A 25,924-nucleotide genomic window follows, 5' to 3' on the forward strand; every position below is an offset into this window, starting at 1 on the left:
AATAGCAGAAACAGGACCGAGGTCCTGAGCAATGCACACACACTCACTTGTGTTACGGAAAATAAAAGCGGAGTAGTATACTAATACGCTATGGTGAGGTGCAGCCTGTAATTAACCACCCCTTCACTCTTACTCTCATAATGAGGGCCTAACTTTAGAGCTACAGTCGAACACAGAGAATGATGGGTCATTAGGTTTTGAATAGGTGAGATAAGTAAAGTTTTTTTCAGAAATCAGAGGACGTTTGATTTAATACTACCCAATAAATGTGGAGACCTGATTATTTTTATGCTCAGATCCGATGGAGGGTTGCTTTGGCCAAACGTTGCTGTTAGTATAAGTTATTCTTTAGTAGAACCAGCCCAGTCTGATGCTATTGTTGGGCCTAGGTTCAAAACTTTGGGGCATATTTATGGGGATTTGGCGTAGGGCAGCGCAGCATGTCTCATTGCTGCACTGTCCTGCATCAAAGTGAAAGAGTAGAAATGTGCCATATCTATGGCATATGGATCCTTCTGCTCCTTTTCGACTGCAGTGGTGTCATTTTGGCAGCCTAGTGCCAACTCAGACACCATTGTATCATGGTGCAAGGGTGCCTGCATTGCATGCAGGATTATTTTTGTGCAGCACACCTTCCTGCACAAAAATAATACGGGAGGCTTTTTTCTCTTTCTATATGTGCTTCAGAATGTTACTTGTTGGGCCTCCACTTGGAGGTGTAATGTTTTGGTGCATTCCCAGGTTTAGATGGTCTTATAAACCTGGGGATAAATCAAAATCCATGGATGCTGTCTGGAACAATCACCGGGACGCCCACGGAATGAACCCCGAGCTCAGAGTAAGGCAACACCGTGATGTGCGCTGCCTTGCCTTACTCCATATCAATGAGGCCATTCAAAACCATTGAAAGTGACTTTGGGTTGCCTCATGATTACGATTTGGTGGTTTATGCTGCTGTTGTGTCACAAAACGTGAATCAACAGCTGCGCAAGGGACTCATAAATATACCCCTTAATTTGGGACCCTACTGTGGTTTTACGGCAGAATGAGTATCATGTTGTAAATAGAAACAATATCCTGACTCTCTTTTGGAGGCATCGCTAGAAAATGACAACAACTAGTGGTGTTTGCATTAAGTGACTCAGAATAAGCCTAAAATATTCAGCTGCTGCTCCCCTTGCAACAACACTGAATTAAATAACGTGAAGAAAACCAGGCAGCAGTTAGTTAGCAGAGGGCCCTAGGGCCCTGCAAAGTTCAGTACTTGGATCATCCAGCCCGACTACCCTCATATCTCCTTCACCTACAATGGCTCTGAGTAGACCAGGGTAAAGAACACCGCCTCAGTTTCATGGCTCCAACAACTTCAGGTTGATCTTTCAATAGAAAAAAATGCATCACAAACAGAGGAAGTCAATGTTAAGTGATGTCAGTATCCTGATACAAAAGAGATTTTTTTGCCATACAAAATGAGGCCATATGTAAGAAGCAGAACTTGACAGACATTAATGGTCAGTTATGAAAACGCCTTTAATATGAGGGAAGCTTGAGATGCCTGCATAGAAAAAGGTTGTGTAATTCATTGAATGACATACTCTAACGTGTCAATGGTGGCCTCCTGAAGTAGAGATATCTGCAACAGACATAGCCACTTTCCTAAGGCAGCGAGAGTGCTGTAAATGGCATGCATTTAGTAAATGTGGGGCCCTGTCTGCACTGGCACCTTGCTCATGAATCCTTTGCGAGTGTATAGGGTTTATTGTGCACACAGAGCACCTAACCACACTCACACTACACAATTCATAGAGCCTTAAGCTTTCACATTGCACCCTACAGAACTCACACATACTCCTTCGCGGAATTCTTACTGCACCCACAGCACACGCATTACAGTCTACAGCACAGTCACTGCACCCAGACTGCAAGACATACCACTGCAACAGAGCTAGATCAAACCATCTAGGCCAACTGTACCACACAGTCTCAAATTGCAACCAACGGTACTGCAGAAAATTCATCCCTCACCGAGGGGAAACAGCCTTTACAACGCAACTTTTACAACGCACTACCATTACAACGAAACTTTTACAACGCAAAAACTTTTACAACGCATGTATTTACAACGCATGTTTTTACAACGTAGGTACCTTTACAACGCATACCATTACAACGTAAGTATTGGTAAGTATATAATTATATTTAAAATGTTATATGTTTGGGTTTTTTGGTAAAGGGGTATTTTTAGGGTTCAGGGTCAGTTTTGGGTTTTTGGGTAAAGGGGTATTTTTAGGGTTTTTAGGGTTTTTTAGGGTTCAGGGTAAGGGGTATTTTTAGGGTTCAGGGTCAGTTTTGGGTTTTTGGGTAAAGGGGTATTTTTAGGGTTCAGGGTCAGTTTCGGGTTTTTGGGTAAAGGGGTATTTTTAGGGTTCAGGGTCAGTTTTGGGTTTTTGGGTAAAGGGGTATTTTTAGGGTTCAGGGTCAGTTTTGGGTTTTTGGGTAAAGGGGTATTTTTAGGGTTCAGGGTCAGTTTTGGGTTTTTGGGTAAAGGGGTATTTTTAGGGTTCAGGGTCAGTTTGGGGTTTTTGGGTAAAGGGGTATTTTTAGGGTTCAGGGTCAGCTTCGGGTTTTTGGGTAAAGGGGTATTTTTAGGGTTCAGGGTCAGTTTCGGGTTTTTGGGTAAAGGGGTATTTTTAGGGTTCAGGGTCAGTTTTGGGTTTTTGGGTAAAAGGGTATTTTTAGGGTTCAGGGTCAGTTTTGGGTTTTTGGGTAAAGGGGTATTTTTAGGGTTCAGGGTCAGTTTTGGGTTTTTGGGTAAAGGGGTATTTTTAGGGTTCAGGGTCAGTTTGGGGTTTTTGGGTAAAGGGGTATTTTTAGGGTTCAGGGTCAGTTTTGGGTTTTTGGGTAAAGGGGTATTTTTAGGGTTCAGAGTCAGTTTGGGGTTTTTGGGGTACAGGGGTACAGGGTAAAAATAAAGTAAAATTAAATTTAAATTAAATTAATTAAATGAAATTAAATTAAATTAAATTATATTAAATTATATTATATTAATTTCAATTAATTTAGATTTAAAAAAATTAATATATACTTACCAATACTTACGTTGTAATGGTATGCGTTGTAAAGGTACCTGCATTGTAAAAACATGCGTTGTAAATACATGCGTTGTAATAGTTTTTGCGTTGTAAAAATTTCGTTGTAAAGGTATGCGTTGTAAAAGTATGCGTTGTAACGTCATACATCCCTCACCGAGGGCTGCCACTGCGACCAGATGGATGGTTTCCATTGTTAATGTTTTCTAAGCACCAATCAGCTCTCAAAATAGCCCTGCAGTCAGGGGATAGCCCCACTCAGCTGGCCTCAGTGCTTTTGGGTCAGTGCAAGGGTAGTACAAACCAATATTAATCAATTTACTGTTTCGGAACTATGAAGTTCGGATTCAGTCCTAGAAGGATTTATACTCATAAGTTGTAGACTCCAGCAGACCTCTATCTCATTATTAAAGCATGTGGTTGTTAATACTATTGATGTGATGTGTTTGGCAAGGGGTAAGAAGAGCGTAGTGGAACAGATAACCAAGACATCTACTTATGGTGCAATGCTTAGATGGTTTGAGGGGTGTGAAGGTGTTAGGAGTAAGCACCAACATTAGCAAACACCCAACATATTCAGCAGCTATACAAATGAAAGTATCAAATACATTGAGCCTTATTTATAGATGTTTTGCCATAGGGCAGCACAGCTTCAAAGCCTGCTGTGCTGCCCTACGGCAAAATAAAAGGTCAGGAATGTGCCGTATCTGCTAAATACGTCACATTCCTGTCTTTTTCCCCTGCGTCCATCCACAATGGGCTGCTGTGCACCAGCACAGAATGTAGCACACATAGAAAGAGGAGAAACTAGGAGAAATGGAGATATTTCTCCTCGTTGTGCTTCCCTTACGCCTCCCCTGGGTAGGCGTACGTTTTTGGTGCTGCTTCAGATTTACGATTTCTCGTAAATCTGGGGCGGTGTCAAAAAGCCATGGATGTTGCTGGGAACACCCCCAGCAACACCCATGGAACACCCCTTTCACACAGTTTTCTGCGTGAAAGGGGCACATATTTATAAGGCCATGAAAAGCCACGTAACTTGGCTTTACATAGCCTTATAAATACGCCAGTGGCACATTGTACCACAGGAACATCGAAAAAATGACGTTCGGATGGTGCAATAGTGCCGGTAGGGCCTCATAAATGAGGCTCATTGTATATTGTTCCTCTGCTTTCAGACCCTCCTTCACTAGTGACATCCTCCTCAAAGCATTCTTACTGAATCACAATTAGGAAATCACAATTCCTGATGTAAGAAAAATTACATGTTTCAAATAGTGGTTCCTAGAGGTTTGCAAATCGATCTACCTCATGAACATTAAATAGGTAGGTTGCAATTATGCTTTGGTTGCCTTCCTAGTATACCTTCTCAGGCACGCCTGCACCCACCCTTGCTTCACTCTCTTCTAAGAGTGTAATCTGAGTATATCAATGTATGTAAGGGAAGAAGCCACATTCTTATATGCTTATTTAGGCCCAATGTTGCATATACACGGGGTAGCAGGGAGGCTGGAATATCCCGGATAATAATAGAGCTACCTGAGAGTGCCACCGGCATACACCATCTTCAAAACCAGCATCACCGTCTACAAAACATCACTACTGGCATCCCAGCCTGTCTTGCTGACAAGCTCATCATCACTGGTGGCTTTCAGCTCACCTGCAGCCAGAAATCCATCAGAATTGAGAAGAAGAAGTGGGAAAAGGGAATAAACAAGGCAACTTGTCAACACTGAGTTCCAGGCCTCCACTGCCTCAAATACTAATCTGCCTGTGCAGTTGCTAGTGACTTTTAAGACACTGAGAGGTTTCTATATGTTGAACTCTCCAATATTAAAAGATACATATTCAAAATCCATATTCGTTTGTAATCATTTCCTTTACATTTATATTGACCTCATTCGAATCACAAAGTTCCGGACAGTGGAATGCTTTTCATCCTTAATGGATGCTAGTTGTATATACTGTCCATTGTAAGAAACTATCAACCTATTGCAATTTATGACGGTAGACAAAATGCTCTTGTTTTAATTGGTACGTCTCCCATAGAGGCTTAATGCCAGCACCCAGATACTCAATTTAGGGGCATATTATCAAGAGCTGCGAAAATGGGCTTGATAATATGCCCTGGAGATTTCCAATAGAAGCCCATGTTCACACCAGAACAGAGAATTGTGTTGGAATTCTCAAGGGCATATTATCAAAAAGAATCTGTATGTGGAGATCCCTCGCTTGAGCGAAAACGGAGACTTTGGCAAATCTTGTATTGTTGCTCCTGAGAGATCTGGACCGACCTCCCTTCCACATTAAAGGGTTCTTTACCATCCACGTCTTCCCCAGAGAGTTCACAATGCTGCTCTGTTAGAAAGACAGCTCAGGAACACTTTTACCAAACATTACTACAACCGTCAAGTTATGTACTATGTGTTCCTTCCGGACACCTTCTAATCCCGTAACCCTCTTGCTCTTCATTTTGTCACCACCTCATAGTGGTAACGTTTGACAAATTAAGGAGTATATTCACGCTGAAGTGACGGAGCGCGGCGTTAGCCTTGTTGGCTTAACGCTAGGCTGCCCCACTTCGGAAACGCAGGACTGCACCCTATTTACAAGAATACAGTGCAGCCCTGCATTTCATCCTGCAGTGTCGCTAATTGCAGCGTCCTAGCGCCAACGCAGGTAATCCTGCACCATTGTGCAAGGGTGCCTGCGTTGCAGGGAAAGATTGTTTATGTGCAGGAAGGTTTCCCTTCCTGCACATAAACAATCACCAATAGCATTTTGTAAATTATATGTGTGCTGCAGAATGCAGCACATATAGAAGTTGCAGCGCGTAATTATTTTTTTAATGATTGTGTATGTGCAGGAAGAGACACCATCCTGCAGATAAACAATCAATGACATTTTGCTGTTTCTATGTGTGCTGCATAAAAATGAGCAAAAACGAGGAGAAAGAAAGCATTTCTCCTTGTTTCGCAAGCGTAAGAGCAGGTTTTTTTGGTCTTAATTTTGACGCTGCCCCATATTTACGCCATCCTTGTAAATATGGGGCAGCATCAAAATCAATGAATGTTGCAGTGCAAAGCCCACCTCAACACGCATTGCCTTCCCCTTTCACGCTAAGTATAGATTGAACTGGTGCCTTATTTACAAGGCAGTGTTAAATGGCTTACTGCTGCCTTGTAAATAAGGTAAAGCCACCACAACGTCACTAAAAGTGACTTTCTTGTGGCGATAGGGGCTTGTAAATATGCCCCGTAATGCCATTTAGAAATTGCAAACTTCATCCCCATAATTTCATTTTCGATCATGCCCACCTCAACTCCCCTCTCCATTGTATGAGCCGAAACCTAATTTGCCTGTGTTGAGTTCTGCATTAACACATCAAAAACCAAGAAAATGGCTAATTTGTGTTAAAAGTAGTTGGAGTGTTAACGAAGTGTCAGTTTTTTTGCTAATTGAAAACTGCCTTTGCTTGCAAGAACATATGATTGAATATGTGCTAATATTGTCACCGTGTTGTCACTTGATCTCAAGTAATCTGGGTATATATTTCTTTAAGAACGAATACATTTGTTTTAAAGAACTAATCGGAGAGTCGTATAGCGCCTAGTTCTGCCACAATATGCAGGATCCAAATGCTTCAGGTGTCTGCTTTAGAAGCAGGAGACCTGGTTCTGGTCCCAGCTTACCCACTTGATTGAACTCATTTCAAGTCAAGTCAAGTCAAAAGATCTTTATTCGGATTGTAAAACATCCATAAAAGTACACATAAAATCCAACAATAGTATAAAACACAGATTCCGCCCCACTTATTACAAACTCATAACAATATACAATTTTATCATGTGCAAAGTACAATTCTTAATACAGAGTATACATTGTGCAATAGGCAATTGTGCAAAAATGTGCATAGTGCAAATATTTCAATCAATTAGCAGAGAAGCACGTGATCGTACGGCTGCTTTAAGAAAGCTGCTCACTCTGAAGATGGCCTCATCCGTCTTTAACATTAAAAAATATTTAAAAGTTAGATTAAAATCGGTCAGAGCGTTTTTCCTACAGTACGACATTAAAAAGTGCAAAGTGTGCATTCTATAAAAACCGCAGAAGAAAATGAAATGGAGCAAACTTTGTGTACCACCAAGATTACAGGAACATTTTAAGTTTCCCACACATTTATTAAAACCTAACGGAAAGCAAAGTAAGTTTATAATACTTCCGTCCCTGAATCGGAATAGCAAACTCCTATTCCATCTGCCTAGTTTTAAGCGTAGATAACTCTGAGGCAGGGCAGATGGACTCTCACTTAACTCCATAAAGGAGGTGTATCTAATTGTAGTGGGTTTTGTCAAGTCGCACCTTAGCCTCTCCTTACGATAACGTTCATAGAGAGCCCTTTTTGTTAAGTTCTTATGCGTATGGTCAATCAGTTGTGGGGATGTAAAAAGATGACCCAGGCCCACACTTGATAAACTGTTTTCTACAGCCTTAAACCAGGGTATACAGTTAGCCTTCTCACATGTTAGGCAATCCCTAATAATATCTCGTGACAGAGAGGCAGCGGGATTACACCAGATTTTTATCCAAAACAATGCCGGTCTTGATCTTATAAAATCTTCAATGTAAGGAAGGTTTAATTCCCTATGGCAGATATAAGTTGGTGCACTTATAACCCCCCTAAAATCTTCCGACAAAATCTATTTTCTTCGGTCTGTAATTGTGTGCTATTGGAGTAACCCCATATCTCGGCACCGTAGGTGCCCACAGGTAGACATTGTGTTTTATAAATTTGTAAGAGTGACACAATCACGTCTGCTTGTCTGGGTTGGCGAAGGGAGGTTAAAGAGTTTATAGCCTTACTCATTTTATTCCTTCCCGAGGCGACATGAGGTTGCCAAGAGCCGGTGTTAGAAAATAACAGACCGAGGTAAGGAAAAGTGCAAGTGCATTTTAAAATATCATCCCCAGTTTGAATGTGGCTTATCTTGTAACTTTTAGGGCCACAGGACATTATGAAAGACTTTTTGAAGTTAGTGCAAAGGCCCAGGTCTGCCATAAATTTAACAAAACCAGAAATTAAAATTTGCAAAGCGTTAGGTGTGCGGCCCATAAGGACCGCATCGTCCGCATATAATAAAGCAGGGACAGAGTTACAGTTAACTTGCGAAACATCATTAGTTAATTTGCTCAAACAAACACTCAGATCATTTATATACAGGATAAAAAGTAGGGGGGCCAGAACACAGCCTTGTCTGACCCCCCTACCAATTAAAATATCATTAGAGACTTCACCATCATTATTTATGCGAACACGAGCATTCAAATCACTATGAAGGTGTGCCAGAAAATAAACTAAAGATTCATCTAAACCATAATTTAACAAAACTGACCATAAACGAGAATGATTAACAAAATCAAACGCAGAACTTAAATCCATAAAACCAAAATATATGGGTGATTTTTTGACGGTCGTATATTTGGCCATGAGTAGGTTTAGGTTCAGACACTGTTCCACCGTACCCACTTTACTCCTGAACCCTAGCTGGCAGGGATGTAAGATGGTATTTTCTTCCGCCCAAGTACTAATTCTATTAAAAAGGACCCTGCCTAAGACCTTTAGAGTATTGTCAATTAATGATATTGGGCGATAACAGCCGGGATCAAGTCTATTGCCTTTTTTGAATATGGGTACGATGGTACTACAAGACCATGTTTCCGGGACAGCAGTTGTGGATAAATTATTAAACATTGCATAACAAGGGTGCCCAAAAGTCAGGTTCAGATTTAATTTGATCGATGGATAAACCATCTGGGCCAGGAGCTTCGTTACCAGCACTTTCAATGATAGCATCCTCAACCTCAGACAACAAAATATTTAAAGGCTTTATAACTGGGATAGTTGTAATTGGGTTGCCAATCGCAGAAGCATCATAGATCTTCGATAAATGGTCAACCCATGCATCCCCTGTTATATTGCAGTTAATGGGGCAGATGTTAGAACCCAGTGACCTAAGATTCTTGACAGCCCTCCAGAACCCTCCAGCGTCTCGTAGGGCTACAGTGAGAACAAGGGAATCCCAGTGATCTTTTAATAATTCGTCTGATCTAGTTTTTAGACAAAGTTTGTATCTGAGTCTCAAAGTCCTTATCAGAGACGGGTCTCGTGGTGCTGCAGTAAGGGCAGCCCTGAGTTCCCGGTTGGCTTTGGAACAGTAGGTATCAAACCACCTGGGATTACTATTGATGTGAGCTGGGGCTGGTTTGGAGATTTCCCCTTTTATTACCTTACATAGCTCACAAAAAGAGTTAACAATGTCAAGCCCCGGGCTGGTGGTTGATAGACATACTGAGACTAGAGTAGGATGTATTTTAATGACTCTAGCCAAGACTCCTTGGTTGTCTATCCCCTTCCAAGCCACCCTTAACCTATCTGTTGATGCCATTAACTTTTTTGCCCCAATTTCTATTCTGTTCATAGGTGTTTTGGTTGATTTGAGGCAAATTAAAATTGGATAGTGATCGCTATACGGAGACGTGATAACCTCAGATTTCAAAAGGAGATCCTCGAGGAGGGATGAAATGAAAACATAATCGATAGTGGTTGCACTCCCTCGGCCGATGTACGTAGGGGCCGGTACGTAATTCACCTCCATATCCAATTTCTCCATAGCATCAACTAAGTCACGTGTTGCTAACAGGTCTAATAGTTCTTCACCTCTCCTACAAGGCAGGGAACTATAGTGAATATGTGCGTTAAAATCGCCTCCCAAGCAAATGCCATCAAAACTTCCATATTTATGGCCATCCGCTACTTCATCAATAAATGTAAACAAATCCAGAAAATTAGTGTTGGGATGGGTTGTAAAATCATTATTATAAAAATTAACAAAACATAACTTTAACCGTCCTGTGTATTTCAATGCCATAAAATTGTTGTTAGTGGTTGGCAGTAGTTCAGTTTTAACACCAGCTGTAATTTTGACCCAAATTGAACCCCCACTGGGGCGGCCGATGGGAGGAGATGGAACAATCAAATTATGGCAGCTGTAACCCTCAAGGAGTAAAGATCTTGTACACCAGGTTTCCTGCAACATTAGGACATCAAAGCTTGTTACCCAATCAGTCCAAGACTTAATATTTATTTTGGCGTTGAGGCCTGCGATGTTCCAACTCAAAATGGTGAATTCATCAGAGTCCATAGCAGAGGTTTGGCCAGAAACGCCTTTTGTGGGGTCAAATGACATCCTGCACCTGTCTGAGGAATTCAACAATGTTGCACTGGGACAAAGGGGTAAGTTGCCGACAAGGGACTCATTATTGGTGTGATCATTAGCTGAAGTGTAAGAAGGAGTATCTAATGGTCAGTTCGAACTCCAAGTATCTGCCAAAGCGGAGAATCTATTAAATAGTGGGAAAGGGAACGGCGCTGGGAAAGGTTGGAAGGAATGTGGGGCTGAAAAGGGTTGCATAGGTGGGGGCCTATAAAAATAACGCAAGGGCAAGAGGGTGACAACAGTAGAAGGTCCTATGTTGGTACTATGGGGGTTAAGTATGTCTTTAGCAGTGCCAGGGTGCCTCAAATGTAGAACAATACAGTCCCCATTGAAGTCTTTGCGTAAGGGACCAATCCAACTCACGCGACGGGCAGACAGAATTTCATTCCCAATGTCATAGCCTACCCCCTTGTGTTTGGTCAGCCAGTCGATACACTTATTATTCAACTCGACCCAGGATTCCCCCTGTCCTTCCTTGAGAGGTGGGACACCAGCCAATACTAAAACGTAAGGGCAGGCGTCAGGTGGTAAATGAAGGGTAGGCTCTTGAGATTTCCTGGGTCTGCTAGCTGTTGGTTGGGCATTCCTGGCGTTGTTACTGCTTTGTACCACAGGATTTATAGTAGGGGTAGTTGAGTTGAGGCCCTCCTGTCGTATACTGTTGGGAGTAGTAGTAGGATTAGAAGAGCCTGCAACTACGAGAGGGGTTGGCTTAGCTTTGGTGACAGGTTTGGTTTGCCCTGTGTTAGTGGGCCTGAGTGTATTATTGGTTATTGGGTTACTGCTAGCAGGTTTAAGAACATCCTTCGTGCTGCTACTACTGGTGCTAGGCGCACCACACAAAATAACCTTACTGACAGACTCCAGGTTCTTCAAAAAGCGGTCACCCCTAAGTTGGTCGAGGCTAATCGCCCCTTTCCTTTTAACCTCTTCCTTTTTAACTAAATTTTATAATTTATCTAACCTTTTAAAAACAATATTAAATTGCTTGATCATTTGACATTCCAGTTGTTTAAAAACAGTATCTACAATTGTCTCGATAAAATTCCCATTGGGCTTGAGTTGAATAGTACTGTCAATCAAAAACTCAGTCTGTGTGCCCAGGGAATTGTGATCATCGCTAGAGATGATTGTGGACGGGGCTAGTACATCAGTTTGCGGCGTATCAATGTTATCGGTTTGATCCCCAGTTTGTTGTTGTTTTCCTCGAGTCCACATGCTCTGCGGAGTTGGCTGGTTCTTATTTCGGACAGGTTGCTTCCTTTTGTTACCAATCGATTTCAAAGGGCCCCTTTTCCTTTTACCCTCACCAACTTTATTGTTCGTCGGCGGGGATGGAGTTATAAGCTGTACAGCGCAGTCAGGCTGTGAATCAATGGTTATGACCGGACTGCTATCCCCAGGCTGCAGTTCTGATGATGTTAATGTGGTAGAGGGTTTCATGATGGTAATTACAGGAGATAGCGGGAGGTTGTTGGGAGGATTAGCTTGGGGTGATTGTAAGACAGTGTTGTTATAACCCAGAGACATCCTCCTTTCTGTATTAGCTATTTCCTCCTGGACTAGTGTTAGTGCATTCACAAGTAAACAATCGAAGGAGGGGGTGGGTTGGGGGAGAACGTGGAAGCAGGCACTGTAGGCATGTTGTTTCGCTTCCCCATGTTAAATTATCCCCTGCTCACCTCTTGTGGTAGAAGTTAGGGATGTGGCCCAGCCCAACCTCCTCCGGCCTCTGAGGGCCACAGAGGGCCCGCCCTTTGCCCGGGCTTCGCCCCGGGCTCTCCCGCGCGCGTCCCGCGGGACGAGGGGCCGTGGTCTCCTTTATGCGCCGCCCAGCGCTTCCTGCTTGCGTGGGCGGCGTCCTATTGCAATGAGGCTGCTGGGGGTTGGAGTTTCTGCGTCCCCCGGTGGAGCCAAGCCCGGCCGGGAACACCACGGTGAAGTAAAAGAATAGCGGAGCCAAGCCAGGAACACCACAGCGGAGCAAAGCCCGGCCGTGTACAGCCACAGGTCTGTTGATTTCGCCTCCTCATTTGATCCTGGGCAGATAACCTATCTCTCCTTATTACTGTTCCTTACTTGTCAACATTTGAGAAAGCTTGGACACAGAAGAACCCCTGTGTGATGTGCTGTATAAAACGGAGCCCTCAGAGCATCTCTTTTCCTCAGCCCCCACGAACAGGAAATAAAGGCCGACCCGTTCGATTTCAATTTCCTCTTATGCAGTGCACGATGCAGGGCAGGTGGGGGATTTGTCATGTAGTCCCTGGTATTAGGTTTGGCTCGTGTGTTTTATTGCTGTTTTTTCAGCATGTCAGTGTGTTTGTTTTCTGTTTCAATTGCTTTTTTTCCTTCTCTCTTTGCCGAAAATCAATAGGAACTCGAGAGAAGAGGCAGTAAGATTTTATTAAGGACATACTTTTCAATTCAGCCTCAGCACACACACAGAGCTCGAGCACACAGTGGGCACACAGGCACACACATTGATTAACGTTTTTCATCCCTAAAGAAAGACATTTGAATAGAATGTAGCAATTTCTCACTTTGCAGTCAAAGTGTGCTTTGATTCATGAGTGAAATCTCTTGCTAAATGGGCGCCATAACCGTAACTTTTAAAGTAGAGAAACAGGATGACATAATTCTGTGTGTCTAAGTGCCGAGGAGTCAGTCTACCGTGTCTGATGGCGCTGCGGCACTCTGGAGAGGCTGGTACCGAAAGTGGGGGGCCACTCCCACTAGGAGTGCCTCTGTGGGTCTCGCTATTGGGCCCACAGTGCAAAGTAGGTTGCAAAATTTGGTGCCAAACTGTGCAGCGACTTTTTGAAACCGTTTTCTGATTTTGCAATGCGTCCTTTACACTAATAGGTAATGGTGGGAAATCTCTAGTTTGAGAGGGTCGCAGACAACATGCTTAGTCAATATTAACTAGGCAGATTGCTATTTTTGATCCACTGTGATTGGCTAGTAACACACATGGGTGGTAGGCTGCAAGGAACGGCCGACCACCACTCTTGGTTTCCTTCCTAACTGTTAAGGAACTGGTGCTACTTTATTTTTGTAATGTTTTTTACTTGAGAACATATCAGGAGGTTGCACTCAGTCGTTAACTGGGCTACCTGCCTAGGAGTCTTCGGGAAACTCGAAGGATTTATTTATTTATTTTATTTAAGCAGTTTTATAACGCGCTCTATTACTACCAGAGTATCCTGGCGCGAGAAAAAGAGAAGAACAAGCAAGTGACCAACAAAGACAGAAAGTGATCGAAGAACTAAAACGCAGATCTAAAAAGGTGCGTTTTCAAAGCCCATGAGGATGCCCTCAGAGGCGCAACCAAAGCCACATTTGGTGGGGGGAGGTGGGGGGGGGGGGCTAAGACAAAATAACGGGGGGCTGAATCGCTAAGCAACAGGCAGAGTGGAGCTGCTGGGGTCTTAGAAGGGGTGAAACAACAACAAAGCCTCATTAACAAGCAAAAGGTGTTTTAAAGACCTGTGAAGCGCTCGGGTGTGGCTGTGTGTGTGCCCGGGAAACAGTCTCATCCCGGGCTGCCACTCATGACGGGGAGGCACGGGGGAGGGGGGATGCAGGAGGGGATTTGGGGGGCGGGGGGCTGAAGCCCTTTGAGTCCAATGGGCGTTGCGCTCCTGAATGCCCTTGCTGTACGTGCTGCACACTAATATGGCCATGGACTGCCGGAGGACCCCCACCCTTCCGTTAACCAGCATAGCATTATTAACAGGACATGAGAGGGCTTTCTTTGAAAGGCGGGGGATCTTTCGACCCCCCCGGCCGTATTTATTAAAATATACAAAATAAATCAAAATTGAAATAAACAGTATTACAATTACGCAGAAAATGTTATCATTGATATATACAGGTATTCAGATGGCTAACCTTAACATATTTCCAATACAAGGTATTTCCTATCGGAAACAAACATCAATTCACATTATTCATTTGTTACTTTTCTGCGTACCTATTTGGGCCACGGGCCCCCGGTCATCCTGTCCCACGCAGAGTGACCGGTAATCCTGTCCCACGCGGAGCACAGCAGTTCCGCCATTCTCCCCGCCGACTCCAAGTCCACGTCCGACCATGGACATCACATCGACCCCGGACATCACCTGCAGAGGGAGAGCGACAAGAAAATTCATTACAGCCCTGTAGAGGAGAGACAACAGATTCTCCATGGGAACTCCTCGTCAAACTGCTCCTGTTGACGGCGTCGGCCCCTAGAAGACGATTCTCCTCCCGGAGCTGATCCTGCCAGGAAAAGGAGACACCTGGAAGAAAAACAAAAATTAATTACAGCCTCCTAGAGGCTGGACGAGACAGGCCGTGGCGCGCAGGAGCCCAAAGAGGCCGACTCCTGCGCTGCCTGGCCTTTTAACATCTCGCCGGCCAGGCCAGATCGAACCGGCCTGGCCTTTGTTCCCTTTGTGACCCGGAAGTGACTCAATCACTTCCGGGTCACCAGCGAACCCGGGGACGAGTGGGGGCCGGTGCGCCCTGCCATAAGTGCGGCGGGGCCGATGTCGGCCTCGCCTTTCCATTCTCCGTTTTCCATCAGCCCTTTCCTAGGAACACACACACAAGTCTGTGGTTCGTTCAATCATCTGTCTGGTAGAATTCCGCGCCCACCACTTCCCATGGATGGGGTAATATAACTCTTTACTCAGTATCACACATGAACACACTTTCAAATACGTAAGTTCAGAATACCTTTTGTGCAACACTTTTAATAAGTACTTCTCAGTGCAGTCCTATAATGTGACTTCTTAATGTTAAAGCTTCCACGTGTTAAACCAATACACTTGTTTGAATGTTATAGGGTTGTTTATCATATTTTACGTGATTTTTGTTGTATGATTTGCATCACAAAAGTTATCAGGACCCGGCTCGTGCACGGGGTCTAAGATTCGAGCCAGATACGGTTAGGCTGCCCCAACTAATTTGTTGGCTCGCCCACCTCTAGTGAGGTAGCTGTACTGAGGGCAGTCCGCGAGGCGGGATGTGACGAGTTGACGACTCTATTATCGCGTAGGTGCAGGGGTGCTGACTGGTCAGGGTTAGGGGGAGCTGGCAGTGAGTTATGGAGTATCCGGTGCGCTCGTGACAGAAACGGAGGTGCATTGGCTGAGCTGGGAATGGCGTCCCATTACCGGGGCTCTGCTATCGGACCTCGGTGAAGAAGCAGTGCTGTGGCAACAGAAGTGCTGTGCGGGCAGAGCCGGGTGAGCAGCCTCACTGGTGGAGTATCAGGAAGCTGAAGGGCAGAGGTGAGAGTTGGCTGTGAGTGGTGAGCAGGACTGCTGCGGATCAAGGGTTGAGGTGCACTGACAGTATAGGGTGTGAGCTTTCAGAAGTAGAGGGAGCGCCGCAGGACTGAGGTCTACGAGAGAGTGCTGTAGGAGGCGGCACTGAAATGCGGTGACGGTGCTGTGCCAAAGGTGTCTCCCTCCCGCAGTAGCACGGAGGGCCGCAGTGCAGATGCTATATACAAACCGTGTCGGATCTATGCACTGAGGGACCCTTGCAGAAAGCAGAAGTCCGTGCTCTGCCTCTGCGCACTCTCAGTTACCGCATACCATTCCGGAGCACTCTCACCTTCCACCCATCACACACAGAAGACAGTCGACAAACACTCCGCGCCTCCGAAGCAAACCCTGGAGGCATGGAGGGCAGACGGGCCGAAGACCTGCGGCGAGATCCCACTGGACAGCTTACTTCAAGTCTAAATTTAGCTGTCAGATCTCATCAAGCCTTACCTTTCAAGAAAACCACAATATCTCATTCCTTTCCCTTTGCGCTGTCAAACCTGAGCCATAACTCTTCCTAAGTGACGAGCTTGTTGCTTGACAGTTGGGTGAAGTCAGACAGCATCTGCCTTTTTAGAAGATTGCTCTTCTGCCTCGGCCAAACCTATATCCCAAATCTGCACCTTGTCTCACTGCTGACCCCCACAGCCCCGAACCCCTCCAGCCCCTCCCATGTGCCAATCGAGGAGCCCCCGGAGCTATCTGTCATCATTAGCTTCTGAAATCAGCAGCACCAGCCCCTCCATCTGCAGTAGTGCAATGGCCATAGCCGCTCACCTACTTAAAAGGCAAGCCTTAGAAGACAAGCCTGGCAGACAGGCAAGGACGATTAATGCCCCACTTTTAATGATGTGATGGATTGGCACTTAGTCAAAGGAAATTCTTTAAGTAAAAGATGGGCCCTGACATTAAGTAAAAAATGCATTGGACCAGCATAGCATTAAATTGCCTTTCAACATATTCATCTCAGAGAAGAAATCATTAAAACGGCAGCAGAGCGCGGAGGGCTGGATCAAGTGCTGCGCGGGGTAGGAGAGACTTTTCTCTTCAGTTCTACTGTTCAAGCCCATCTCCCTATGTGCGGTGGCCAAAATGTGACGATCATCGCCACGTCAATTTTGAGTGATTTGACATTATTTGTAGTTGATCACCATCAGAGTGTTTGTACCTAGGATGGAGCGGCGACGACATTTAGGGCCATATGTATCAACATACCCATTTGCGATTCCTAAATAGCGATTTTTAAGGAATCGCTATTTAGAAATCGCAAAATGGTATGTATGAAGTAAGTCGCTATTTTTTAGCGATTCCTTAAAATTCCTTAATTGCGATTAGCAAATTGCTAATCGCAATCAAGGAATAATTTCCCATTCATTTCCATGGGCCAGGAGGCCCATAGGAATGAATGGGAAATTATTCTCAATTTGCGATTCGCAATTTGCTAATCGCAAATTGAGAATAATTTCAAGGGTGCAGGGGTGCCTCAAGAACACCCTGCTGCACCCCTGAAAATGACATATGTGCAATTCCTTAAATGCAATCGCAAAATAAGGAATGACAAATTTTGCGATTCCTTATTTTGCACCCAATTTGTTTGATACATGCCATTTTGCGAAAATGGGTTCGCAAACGCCGAAATTCTGCGAATTTCGGCGTTTGCGAACCCATTTGGCCTTGATACATATGGCCTTTAGTCACAGGCAGCAATTCCTGGCTAGCCAATTTAGCGAGACAAAAGAGATTTAAATATGTGTCTATGGGTGGTGGGATCAGTTCCAATCATGTTCACAGCCGCTTCTCTCTTAAGTGGGTTTGGATTGGTAGTGCTATAAACTGCATAACTTACCCCCCACTCCACTTGTGTAATAAATGTAATTTTCATGAAATGTAGGCCTACTCGGCTTGAGTGATTGCCTGCATACACATTTTGTGTGCAAGATATGGCCTAGGATACAAAAGCAAAGCATGATACCTACTGAATGTAGTAGACGATGGTCTGCTTGAAAACTATGCTCGAGAAGTGACCGCTGGTACAAAAGTCACAAGAGATACCTGCTCAACATAGCAGGTGATTATCTGCAAGAAAACTTTACTTGTGGCAGGCACCGGACAGAAAAGTCACAGATACCTCTTCAGTATCATCTGCATGACATTTTCTACTCAAACCAGTCTTCCAAGAGCAACATCTGCATGAAAAGTGTTAAGAGGAAACAAGCAAAACCCAAAAATCGTCATAAGATTATGCAGATGCAAAATAAAAATCTGGGCTTAGTATACATCTTCAGTGTCCTGTTTTATCGGTTGCAATGTGGCCTCCTTGAGAAGCAAGAGATGAAAAGGGGGGGTGGAGAGTGAATTTATTTCTCCTTTATGGAATTGATCTAACCTTGGGCGGTCATGGAGTGTTCTACTATCCCTAATCACCCCTACGAGGCAACTCCTCCCTAAAGAAAGAAATAACAAATTTGCTTGAAGAACAAATACGAATTAAGGCATGGTGAAAGGGGGTTCAGGCCCAAGGACCCCACCTTTCTGGGGCACCAATATTAAGATTTCAGGATATCCACAGATTATTTAGAGTTTTAAAATAACCAACTTGTTTACTTACCATCTGTTTTTTTTCTTTAGAGCTAGCCCAGGCTCTCTGGCCAGCACGGCCCCCACCTGAGAGATAGTGAGGGATACATTAAAATACCTATTGGATTCTGATTAAATTCAGCAAGTGCTTTAGACTTTTAGGATGCATACTCCAAGCTCAACTGCCCAGGCCTTCACCTTTATGCAGCATGTGCTCCTCACGTCGCAGTAAAGATTGACATTGTGCACTCCCTCTGTGACTGTCATCCTTGTGGAGCTGCTGTCAGACTGGTAAGTAAATAGCCTGATGCCACGTGACTCAGAATACCTGTTGAATGCAGTATGTGCTGTGCAATAAATAAAAGCATCCATCAGCACTAGAAGCCCAAATTGTGCTGACAGACTAGTCACGCAAACAAATGATCAACAGAATGCTGAATGAATGAAACATTTACCCCTAGTCAAGAGACCTGGGTGAAAGTAATCACTATTTTGCTCACCATGCAACCCAATCAATCAATCAGGCATATGTCAAGCGCGACTACTTACCCGTAAGGGGTTCAAGGTGCTGGCAGGCGGATTAGCATGCTCCTGTCCATCAAGGGTGGGGTCTGTTGAAGAGCCAGATTTTGAGGTTTCTTGCGAAGATGGGGAGCAATCTTGTCTGTCTGAGGTGGAGCAGCAGGGCATTTCAGGCTTGGGCCACGAGGAAGGAGAAGGAGCGGCCTCCCGATCTGGTCTTTCTGGTGCGGGGGACTACAGCGTAGGTGAGATGGGCAGATTGTAGGGTCCTCTGGGGTGCGTGGAATTTGAGTCGGCTGTTCAGGTATGCTGGTCCGGTGTCGTGGAGGGCATTGTGGGCATGGGTGAGCATCTTGAAGGAGGCTCTAGCTTCGATGGGGAGCCAGTGGAGTGTGCGCAGGTGCTGGGAGATGTGGCAGTGTCTTCTTAAGTCGAGGACCAGTCTTGCGGCGGCATTCTGGATGTTCTGTAACTTGCTGGTGAGATTTTTGTTTATTCCAGCGTAGAGTGCGTTGCCGTAGTCGAGTCTGCTGGTGACCAGGGCGTGAGTGAAGGGTTCTTTCTGTGTTTGAGGGGGATCCATTTGAAGGGTCTTACGTAGGAGGTGGAGGGTGTGGAAGCAGGAGGACAAGACTGAGTTAATCTGGCCGTCAATTTTGAGCTTGGAGTCCAGTATGATTCCCAGGTTGCATGCGTGGTCTGTTGGGGTGGGTGGGCTCCTGAGGGCGGGGTGCCACCAGGTGTCGTTCCATGCGGTGGGGTATGGGACCATGATGAGTACTTCTGTTTTGTTGGTGTTTAGTTGTAGGCAGCTGTTTTTCATCCATTTGGCTATGGCTTTCAGGCCTTCTCGAAAATTGTGTCTGAAGGTATTGGGTTTGTTGGATAGGGAGAGGATGAGTTGGGTGTTCTCTGCGTATGACACAATGTTGAGTCCGTAGGTTCTGACGATGGCAGTGAGCGGAGCCATATAGACGTTGAAGAGTGTAGGGCTGAGGGAGGACCCCTGGGGGACTCCGCAGGTGGTAGGTGTAGGGTCGCAGAGGAAAGGGGGGAGTCTGACCCACTGCGTTCTGCCGGAGAGGAAAGAGAAGATCCAGTTGAGGGCCTTGTCTTGTATCCCTGCGTCGTGGAGTCTGCTTATTATGGTTCCGTGAGGGACTGTGTTGAACACCTCTAAGAGGTCGAGGAGGATGAGGGCTTCTTATTCCAGTAGGGTACGGTTGTCATCTGTCATCTGTTGCAGCGTGGAGGGCGGTTTAAGTACTGTGTTTTTTTCTGAAGTCGGATTGGGAGTAGTCGAGGATGTTGTGCTCTTCGATTAATTTGACGAGTTGGCTGTTGATGGCTTTCTCAATGATTTTCGCTGGGAACGGGTGCAGGAAGATGGGTCTGTAGTTTTTGAGGTCAGTGGGGTCTGCCAAGGGTTTCTTCAGGAGGGGGTTGACCTTGGCATGTTTCGTGGGGGAACGTGGCGGTAGCCAAGGACTGGTTAATTGTGTGGCAGAGCATGGGTGCGATGGTGTTGGCGGCTCTGTTGAAAATGTGGTGGGGGCAGGGGTCCGTGGGGGCCCTGAAGTGGATTGACTTCATCGTCTTCAGTGTGTCTTCGGTGGTGAGGGCTGACCGGTTGTCCATCGCTGGCTTCAGGGTGTCGGGGTGGTTGGTGAGGGTTCAGTGTGTTGGTTGTCTTCGACAAAGTTGTTGTAGATCCTGCCATATTCAAATAGTCTTGAGCCTGCTTCTCATAGGAACAGTCCAGCACTAACTGCTGTGCCAGGTTCTCCCTGGACCAGAAACAGGCATCCTAGGATCGGTTTCGGGGTATCACAGCTCATCAGCTAGGCTAGCTTGAATCCAGTAGCACAGTGAGCAACGAACCCACGTCTGGGCATTCCCATCCTAGTTAGAATGAAAAGTGCTATGCTAACAAATAATGGAAGGAATGTTGAATGAATCAAAAATAAACCCCTAGTCAAGAGATCTGGGATAAATCAAGTGTTCTTTTTCTCACCATGCCACCCCTGTTTAGATCCAGCCATTTGCAAATCAGTTTTGACCCTGCTCCTCATGGGAACAGTCCAGCCCAAATTGCCAACCCAGGCCCTCCCTGGACCAGAAACAAGCCTCCTAGAACAGGTTTTGGGGTATCACCCTTCATCAGCCAGGCTAGCTTGAATCCTGTGACACAGTGAGCAAGGTACCCACGTCTGGGCATACCTATACCTCTTAGGATGAAAAGTGCTACACAAACAAATGATGGACGGAATGCTGAACGAATCAAACGTTCACCCCTTGTCAAGAGATCTGGGTTAAATCTATTGTTCTTTTCCTCATCATGCCACCCAATTTTGGTCACAGCCATATGCAAATCAGTCTTGACCCTGCTCCTCATGGGAACAGTCCATCCCTAACTGCCAAGACGGGTCCTCCCTGGGCTGGAAACAAGCACCCTTGGACCGGTTTTGGGGTGCACCCCTCATCAGCCAGGCTAGCTTGAATCCAGTGGCACAGTGAGCAAGGAACCCATGTCTGAGCGTACCAATCCCACTTAGGGCAAAATTTACTACATTACTGGGGTGGCCTAGTGAGCAAAAGAACAATGGATTTAACCTAGATCTATTGACTGCAGGTGAATGTTTGATTCATTCAACATTAATTTCATAATTTGTTGTCACAGCACTTTTTGGGCGATACCCGACAATCATAAGTACAATAGCAACAGCGGGTATCATCTCATACAAAAGGAATGACATCAATCCCACAATATGTCTTCACAGTAAGTCCATACCTGCCACCCCAAACTACTTGACCCATATTTTAGTGTGTTTAGTTTGGCATCCTCGCGCCTTGTATATTGGTTTCTCTTGCTGGGCACACCAGCCCTCTCTATGCCTCCACTGTGATGACCTAGGGGGCCTGGGGACTTTCCAATGTGTTACAATACCACACTTGGCCAACAGCAATGCCGTCCCCAACAATATACGGTCTGCGCGGGTCCCCCTGCACCCTCAAATACCCCATGCAAAAACAAATAATCAGCAGGAATGTGTGAGCAATGAAATCATGCTTGACTGGGGAGTAATCCTGCTCTATGCAACCTTTCACTATGTTGATACTATGTTTTCACTAAACATAATCGTGATGACTTGGTGAGTACTTTGGGGGCCATCAGAGCATCCCGCCAGGCAGAATCATCCACAGCCGCGGCCTGTGGAGGGAGTTCGGTGGGGCAGGGAGGCGGGGAGGGGCAGGGGCAGGGTGGAGGGTGGTAAACAACAGAATATGGATAATTGCAGGTAAGTAAACAATTTAATAAATAAAACGAATTTCGTAGCGCACCTTGCATCGTAAAATGTGATGCTGCGGTAATTATCCACATTCCGTTGTTTACCACCCTCCACCCTGCCCGTCCCCCGCACCGCCTCCCTGCCCCACCGAACTCCCTCCACGGGCAGTGGCTGATCATCCAGAGGGCCTAGCCATCTCTCCCAGCATGTGTTGAGAGCCATGAATGTGTCTGGGGCCTTAACCATCACATAGCTATTTTTAGTACGGCAGCACAATTGCTGCACCCCCGTTAGGAGACCAAAAGCTATATTGCGGTCCCTGGTCCCCAGCTTGCAGTGGCTTCCGTGCTGGGAGGCTCCACTGAGGTGGTGTAGGCATGTGGCTCGAACTGTGGCAGCGTAGGAAACAAGATGGATGTTCCTTACACATGCTTGCAAATGAAGACGGGTTCAGCTCTCAATCCCTAGTGCACCCCTCTCCGCAAAGGCATGGGCTCGGCAACAGACTTCCATCTTCCCTAGAGTCATGACAATCTCAATGTAATGACTGCTGCATTGATGCAAAGTCCTGACAGGGTGGCACTTCGGAACAGCCTGATTGATTCATTATCGATAAGATCAATAAGGGAAAATGCGCGCAGCTGTGTTTGCCTAATGGAGTCATCAGTACGAAGCTTATTTCCTTAATGTTCCGCCTTGTCGCATGCATGGACATTACTGTATCCATCTTCCACCCCCAATCTTTAGGCCTGTACATCATTTAGTTTTGTATTTTTTCTACGCTTTTATACATATCGTTCTTATCTCTTAAAAATCTGTCTGAAATACCTCCATGGAAACAAGAGAGCACTGAGGTGAGTTCATACTGAGAGCATTGAGCCAGATCGTAGTATTTTTTTTTTACAAAATATAACAAATTGCTGGATTCCCTTTGCATGCATTAGTGTATTCAAAATGGGTGCCGCAGTTTCCCAGCCCCCCGTGCTCGGCCTTTGTGGGTTTTAAATATGAGGAACAGCTCTTCCAGCAGAGAAATTGCTATGAATCCTCGAGCGAACGAGAAAACCTCCTTTCGCTGAACTCGACTCTTTATCCTCTGCAGTGCAGTTTTGTAGTAATGTATTTAAAAGAACCATCTGCAGGCTGCATTCGCATGCTGACGAAAAGGTGTTGTAGTTCAATCATCTGGTATTCTTCTAGACTGCCCACAGCTGGGCATGCATGGGTAGGTTACGCCCGACCCCCCCCCAGAGCTTGGCATTGGCTGTGAGCACATTCTCTGGCCCGGTAAAGCATGGGTGGAAGGCAGAATCATTAGGATTCCAGTAGGAACAAAACAGCAAAGCCAAGCCATCGGGTGTGTTTTTCTACGTGAAATGATTTACTTTTGATTGGTGGTGGTTTGACTGCGTTTGGTTGTCGGGATGGGTAAGGGAGATGGATGAGTGGGTGGATGGGCGAGCAGCTGATTGGATGAGTAGGATGTGATTGGCGATTAGGTTCATGTGTGGGCGGTGAATTGTTGCTTATAGGAATGGATGGGTGAGTTGGGATTTGGTTATGGTAGCGGTTATTAATGTGAACTGACATGCCATCTTTTATGTTTGCATAAGTAAACAGTATCTCTCTACAATATTAACAGTAGTGTTCCATTACATTTATCTAAGTCTTTAAGCCACTAAGTGAGGGATTGCTGTGCATTCACAGCAGGGGTCTCTACACTGTGGTTGGATGGAAGCATTTGTGTTTCTGATATGGAAAAGTGTGGCTCAATGGTTAGAGCGGCAGACCCTGATGCAGATGTCTGGTCCGGCACCAGGGTTCAATTCCCGCCTCTGCCGGTCTTGGGCGCAATTTCCTCGGACCCGATAATTCTCACCTCGGTGCCTATTCTAATCATGGGTCCCACTCTGCAACTCTGGGCAATAGCTTGCTTAATCTCCACAACGGCACCAACAGCGCTGGGATGCCTGGCTTCACCTAGGAGGTGCCCAGGAGTGGACATTTCACAGAGAAAAGCCAGGAAGCGTTCCACAGCGGTATGCGTTACAGCGCCAGGACACCCCAGTTGGGGTATAAGTGCGCTTTACAAGTACAAATTTCATTTCATTTCATGCCAGCTTTTATGTTTGCATAAGTAAACAGCATCTCTCTACAATATTAACAGTAGTGTTCCATTACATTTATCTAGGTCTTTAACCGCATGCGTGCGGGCGGAATTCCGCTGGCACGCTGAGAATTTGTAAACCCCTTTATTCATGACGAGCTGGGCTCGTCATGAGCGTGCGAGGAGGCTACCTCATGACGAGCCCAGCTCGTCATGAGCGTCGAAGGGGTTAAGCCACTAAGTGAGGGATTGCTGTGCATTCACAGCAGGCGGTCTCTATACTGTGGTTGGATGGAAGCATTTGTGTTTCTGATATGCCAGAAGTTGGAAGAATGTGCTGTCCTGCTGTATGACCAGTATTGTGCTCCTATAGCGTGTTTTCTTCACTGCATCTGCCAGGTTCACAACACAGGCACATGCAGCCCCTGCGGCGCACAAGGGCCCCAACTCTCCAGGGGACCCATCCTTTGAGGGGGCCGCCATAACGCAAAAGGCCAATGAATATCTTTGAGCTATGGAAGACTCATGGGCCCGCCTCACTACCATTTTGTGTTACGCCACTACGCGTAGTGAAGTGAAAGGAGGGACAGATGGGACATTTATCCTTATAACTTCTAGTGGATCGAAAAAGTGTGGAAATGCTTTATGGTCCATGTTTTTGTGTGGTGTGTGTAGATGACTGCTCATATGTGTTGCTGCAACATGTTGCTACCCTATGCATGGTGTGAAGAGAAGGCAAGTGAGAGAGAGCTCACATGTGATTGTGCTTTCCTTCCTTGGATGATTTGTTTCAGTGTCAGGTTTGGTGTTGTTTTTAGTGCTATGTCTTTCAAGGTCTCCCAGTGAGGCTAAATGGTTCGGGTAGCTGGCTGCGAGCGCCTCCATCATTAGGTTGGAAAGTTTCAGGTCTTTATTGCCTTTCTGAATTCCTGGTGGTCTTGGTTGTTTCCTTTCTACAGTGTGGCACCACACTTGTGAGATTCCACCACGAGTGCGGAGATTCTGCCATGAGAGCAAAGATTCCACACTCTGCTCTTGCAACTTTACGAATCATAAGTCCCTTTTTGAACCGGGTCCTAAGTTGGTACCACAACTAATCGGACCTTTAAGAAAAAATACATCTATGGAAACTTCGCACATGCAATAAAACTCTACAACTATTTAATGTTGTAGAAAGTAAATATTCAAGACTAACTTTTCGGAGTCATAAGTCCCTTTTAGAATTGGGCCCTTGGAGTTTTGGACTCTCTTTGGAAATTAGCTTTGATAACGGATGGGATACTACTACTGCTACCCCTACTACTGCTACCACTACTACTGCTAATAATAATAAGAACAACAACAGCAACAACAAAAATAATATACATAAGTACAAATTTGATTAATGAAGACGTGTGTGAAAAGTTTATTTGAAGACCAAAGCATCCATAACACTCTGTGAGAGCGAGAGGTGTGGTGCCACGGCCAGGGCGACTGACGCTGGAATCTAGGGATCACGGTTCAATACCCAGCTCCGGCGGCAGATTACCCCAGCACCATGTGACTCTGGGCAATAGCTTGCTTAATCTTCTCAACGGCCCCCAGCGCCTAGAGACCCTTACGGGTGATTGTTTGCACTTTACAAATGTGGATTATTATTATAATATAGAGGTAGTTTGAGTTGGAAATCGGAATGTGCCATGGGTATGTATCTAGGCTGTTAGTGCTGCTAACTAGTTTGGATAATTTCTGAATAGTCAGGGTT

This window comes from Lissotriton helveticus, chromosome 11 (genome assembly GCF_964261635.1).
Source record: "Lissotriton helveticus chromosome 11, aLisHel1.1, whole genome shotgun sequence".
NCBI classification, from domain to species: Eukaryota; Metazoa; Chordata; class Amphibia; order Caudata; family Salamandridae; genus Lissotriton; species Lissotriton helveticus.